The following is a 6,000-nucleotide window of genomic DNA, read 5'->3' as shown; positions in this document are numbered from 1 at the left end:
AGCTTAAGATGGCCCAAAAGAAAGTTGCTCCCAAGATAGTGGCCAGTGAGAAGAAGTAGCTTTCCACCAGTGGCATGCCAACTACAACCTTTTTCGGGAGACATGTGCCTGCCACACTGTGCTCTGGGGAGGGACCTGGGTGTAGCACTCCTGCATCAACAGCACCACCCCAACCTAAGCCTAAGACCATGTTTGTCAGTGAGGCAGCCACTGCAATCAATGCGACATTGGCAAGCAAAGACATTGAATTGGATTTGTCCCTTTCACAAAGTAGTACCCAATCGTTTCAGGAAACTGAGCAAAGTGCACAGCAGCTGTGTCCAGCAATAGTAGATCTTCCCGAAGCTGGAGCAGAAAAAAAGGCCGAGCTTCCTGCCGAGCAAGAACCTCCTCTTTTAGAATCAATGGCTCCCAGATCTCCAGTAAGAAAATGGAAGGGTACTACTCCACCATCTTCTCCAAACACCACTTCCGATGACAACAATAGGGACATAGAGTAGACACCATCAGAGTCTGGGAGAATCCAGGAGAGGCAAGGGAAAAGTAAAATTACAAAAAGCCTTAGAATCGTGGAAGGGGATGATGATGAAGAGAATGATGATGATGAGCCAGTCATTGTTGAAGCTGGCACAGAGGAATCTAACATTGTCCAACATGCTCTGAGGAATGTGGCACAGGCAGCACCGCCAGCACCCATATTTGTAAGGTCCCAGCAGAGACCTGCACTAACCCGTACCTCAGTAGAAGTATGCACCTCAGAGAGGCAATAAACACACCCACCTGCCTCCATTTCTTCTTCAGGCATTGGCCCAATAAGATAGTGCTCCTCCCCTGTTTGGGACTTTTTTACGATTAGCCAAAAGGAGGAGAACATTGCAATATGCTCCATTTGGCATGTGAGTGTTCATCGAGGTAAGCCCGGTTCACATGGTACTGGAGGCCAGGTGACCCATATAAAACAAACACACATAATCTGGTGGAAGGAGCACCTTAAAAATGGCTGAATGTGGTTGCGGTGGTGAAAGTCAGGAGAGCTGGGAAACATCCTCTACAACTGGTCAAATCACGGTGGACGATGAAGAAGAAGAGGATGACATCATCCTCATGTGAAGCAGCCCAGCAGTGCGCTAAAATCACCTACCTCAGCGATCTAAGAATGCCATATGAAGACTCAGATTAAGATGGAGACACAATGGCATATAGTAACTGCCCAACAGTGCCCATCAAATCTACCACCACCTACTACTTCTCGGAAACTGACTACGTCAGTGTCCCCAGAAAAGGAGAAAATCCAGGCTATTATTACAGGCATGTTTAGGCAGGAGGGGCCCTACGGCCACAACCACTCAATGGCATATTTGTACAATGGGAAGCTGGAAAAAAATGTTAGCTCTGAACATCCTGCCTTTTTCTTTTGCTGAAGAAGTGAGATTTTTAGAGCAATCTGCCCAAATCGGAAGGTTCCAAGTCTGACCTATTTTGCCAGAATTGCTGTTCGAGTTGCAATTGGTTCGACAAGCTTTGCAGCCAAGTGTTCTCTACACTATCCAACTGATAAAAAATATGTGGACCAGTTGTCAGGGGACTAATAACATGGCCATCACTCCACACTGGACTTCTTTTGTGTGGGTAAAGCAGAAGCTATCTAGAAGTCTTGGCCCTGAAGACATTTTTAAAAGCATTCTGCGGCATGCAACCGTAGCCATGTTCACCAGGGAGAAATCACACACAGCTGCAAACATCTTGGATGAATTTAGTAGCAAGGTGTCTGAATCGCTGTAATGCAGATGTCTTCAAATTGGGTTTGTTGCCATGGACAATGGCAGTAACATAGTCAAGGCCATTGCAGACAGTGGCTATTTCAGGATCCTGTGTTTGGAGCAGTGCATCAACCTGGTGGTGCAAGACTTTCTTTAAAAAGAAGACATAGTCAGCAACATACTGGCCACCTGCAGAAGCATCTGCACTTATTTCAGACGTTCTTCAAAGGCCAGAAACAGTTGCAGATTATTCAGCGTGGTAACAGAGTACCAGTTAAAGCCCTGAAACAGGAAGTGCCAACATGTTGGAATGCAATTTATTATATGTTGCAATGTCTGTTTGAGCAATACAAACAGATCAATGACTATGTCATTCAAAGAGGTGGGGATGCAATGGGGAAAGCTATGACCATGGATGCAGACAAATGGGGTGTAGTCAAATGCCTCACATAGATGCTGCTCCCTTTTTAGGTTTTCACAAGGGGAGTTAGCTAGGAAGACTGTACAATGGGCCAAGCTATCCCATTATTGCATCTGCTACAGGAGCAGCTAAAGGAGGTGTCTGAAAGGTTCAGATTTGCGGTTCAAACAAAAATCCAGAAGGGCATGCCTTGGTTGAGAGCCTAAGCTATTGCTTGTCTTGTAATGCAAGGGTGCAAAATGGCATTATGTTCTCCTAATCTGTGCCACCCTACTTAATCCATCCTACAGAAATATTCTTCACATTTTCATTCCATTTTCTGAAGTGGATGTTTTGCAATGCAAGAGGTTGATTGTTAAGCAGGCAGGAGCACTGGAAGAAGAACGGCTGGAACTTAGAGTCCCACTACGCTGTTCTGGGTTGGTGCCTTCAACTTCCAGAGAGGGCTTTCTTGTCTCACATCCGCCAACCCCACCAATAAGAGACCCAGCAACAACAGCAACAGAAGAATCAGTACCAACCTCTGCACTGGCTTGGTTTCAAGTGGCAGGTCTTAAGTTCAGTGCAGAGTTGAAGGCAAAAGCAGTTGAGAAAGTGGCAGCACCAACGACCATTCAAAGGATGTTACAGGAATATCTGGATGACATGAAAGAGATGAATGTGGCTCAACACCCATTGGTGTATTGTTATGGGAAGGTGTGCCAATGGCCGGAGCTCAGCAGTCTGGCAATAAAGTTTCTGGCTTGTCCTGTAGCCACTGTATCTACTGAGCATGTGTTCAGTGCAGATAATGCAGTTGCTACAGTAAGAAGGACCAGTCTCTGACCTCAAAACATGAAGAGATTAACCATGAACAAAATGGAACAACATTTTATACAACCTAATTACACAGTCCCCGAAACACCACAGGAGGAGGAAGAGGATGATTGGTCAGAATCAAGCATGTTAGCTGAAAACCTTCTGGCAGAACCACCAGAGTTTGATGATGAACTTCAATTCCTAGACTGAGTATGCCAGTGTCACCAAAGAACTTTTTTTATTATTTCTCATTGAACTTCTTTTTTTCTTTCTTTCTTTGCAAACATAAATATATATATATATAGTGGAACATTATGTTTGTGTCAGATTTATGCTGCACCACCGCTTTATTGTCACATATAAGCCTGGATTGGAGTTGGACCCGTGTACAATGAAGAAGCCCCCACATACTCTTCAAGACATTGGAGACTATGCCTGTCTCCTTCACATGCCATTGCCTATCCTATATTTTTACAGAATGGACTAGGGCTGCCCTAAAAGATCATTGATTAAGATTCTGCCAGTGATAATGCCAAATTCCAATGTGTTGATACCATCAAAGAGGAGATATTTTGTTCAATCTTTGTGCTTGGATTGGAAGAGGTAACTACTGAGTAACTATTGCATCAATGAGTGGTGATAAACTGAGTGATTGCAAATTTGTTGGTGATGACTGATGTACCTGGTGGTTGACAGTGAAGAATGGAGTTCAACAAATTTGCATACTTGTTTCTGAAGATTAGCAATGTTTGGGGGCTCACGGGTGATTATCTTTTTTTCCTGAAAGTGATTGTCCTTCAACTTCTACCAGAGCAGCTTACTGCCAAGTTGCTTCACCGCTTGCATCTGTAACATGCCTAGAGATGCCCAGCTTTCCTTTGCTGCTCACCTTTAACTTCAACCTGAGCAGCTTTTGCCAAGCACAGCTGCACCCCACTCTCCGAGAGGAGCACAGCCAAGGACATCACACACCCATGCCTATGAGTCCCTGGCACCACCCCTTTGATTGATTACTCTCTGCGCATTCATCTTACTACTTTTGAGCCTACAAAGCCAACGCTTTAGTATTTGTGAATTTGATCTGTATCGTGTTCAAACTTGAAAATAACCATAGAAGCAAGCTTTATTTTTTTACATCCGTGTGAACTTTTTTTCCTGTGGTGTATCTCTTGTGGTGTTGGTCTTTTTTGTGTGTGTTGGACAAGTACTTACACATTGCCTTCTAGGTTAGGCCTCTCTGCTCTGCACCAAGCTACCAGAGGATGAGCACAGGCTAAGATATGAAGTGTCATTGACTTGCCCTGACTCGGATTGCAGTTCCTACTTGGACACTGTCACTACCTCTGCCAACTACAGACCCCATTTCTAACAGTTTACATACACCATCCCAGGGATTGCTCTCACCACAGGAATTTCTGGAGGGGAGCATTGGACTTCCCACCTGAGTTGTCACTGCTCTGAAATGTTATGCAGGATCTGCAGACTGCATCTGACTTGAACCTCATCTGGGGCCAACAAAAGTGGGTGACCAGGCGGCCAGAGGTTCTGGCTTGCCCAGGTGTCCTACCAAGGGAATATTATGAGCCAGCTCTAGTAGAAAGGCTCTATAGCACTGGAAGACTACCAATGCTGTGGTTGAATCAGGCTCATGAACCTTCACTCAATATGTAGGAGACCATTCTCCTAGCAGATAGGTGATCACCATAGATGTTGTCATTTTTCTGGGCCTTGTCCTGCTGCCGTAGGCACTTGAAAGTGGAGTATTCCTTATGTACCTTGTAGAACACTTCCTGTGACAATTCTCCTGCAGTTTACCACCTAGCTAGCTCAGGTAGGTCTCTTCTAGCCCATATATCCTCCCCTGTAAGTACTCTAGACTTCTTTTTGGCTTCAGCCTTCTTCTGGATCATGGGTATTTCTAGGGTTGTTTTCTCACACCCCTCCCCTTCTCTTTCTGTTAGGCACCTGGGTCAGTGCTTCAGGTCCTTCTGACTCCCCGAATAGGTTGTCATAAACCGTGTGGTCATGAGTACAGATTGAGGCAATCCGAAGATTTCAAGATGTGGCCTTAGCTCCACCTCCTCTCAGATGGTGTGTTTTGAGGTAATTCAACAGCAGATAGTCCAAAGGCATAGCTGAACTCACAGCTACCTTCAGAGAACAAGAGACTATACTCCTTTCCAGGGGAATTAATGCCACAGGATAGTGCTTAACCTCCTTGTCTCTGTCACAACCTGGTGGACTACATCGGGGATAACCTGCTCTACAGACACCAAATGGTATCTGGTAGTTGTCATACTGGCTCTGTTGTCTTTCAGAACCTCCACCCTCTGCCCATATATATTAAACTTCTTCCTGTACTTTTTAGTGTTATCAGGCATTAGTGCTTTGGATAACAACACATTGTCACCCAAAGGACACTAGAGTAACCTCTGTACTGTTTCCAGAATGCACTGCACAATCTTGTCCCCAGCACTAGAGTGGTAATATTTGTTGTGGCCGGCTTCTTCTTGGGACAGATGATATCACCCTTCTTGTGCCCTGATTGGAGACAATCATTGCACTGTGTCTGGTAAAGCCCCATGCAAATCTTAATTTGAGCTGGTTGTTGCCAGTGGGGCCCACCAGCACTCATCTTTGGGGGGTTGACACTTAGTTTTCTGTATCAGACTTTTACTAAGAGCAAAAAAGAGAAAACTCACAAAGTGGAAGGACGGAGGAAGAGAAAGATGAAGAAAATAGTCACAATAGGAGAAAACAGGCCCCTGTAAGGGTGAAATAAAGGGACAGGGAATGCCTGCTAAGAGATTGAAGAGGCACAACCTGGATCCAAGCTCTTGGTATCACTGACAATTAATAGCATTGGTCATGGATGTCTGAGCAAAGCTTTGGGCACCAGCACTCATTCTTTTTCAAATTAAGCACTTGCCCCGTGGATCTCTTCTCACTAAATGTCCCTTCCTATGGTCAAAAAAAGAAGGGAACTCCCTTTCCTGGAAATTCTTCTGGGGTACTTTAGAG

The sequence above is a fragment of the Pleurodeles waltl genome, chromosome 3_1 (genome assembly GCF_031143425.1).
Source record: "Pleurodeles waltl isolate 20211129_DDA chromosome 3_1, aPleWal1.hap1.20221129, whole genome shotgun sequence".
Taxonomy (NCBI): Eukaryota; Metazoa; Chordata; class Amphibia; order Caudata; family Salamandridae; genus Pleurodeles; species Pleurodeles waltl.
Note: the sequence above shows the minus strand (reverse complement) of the source record.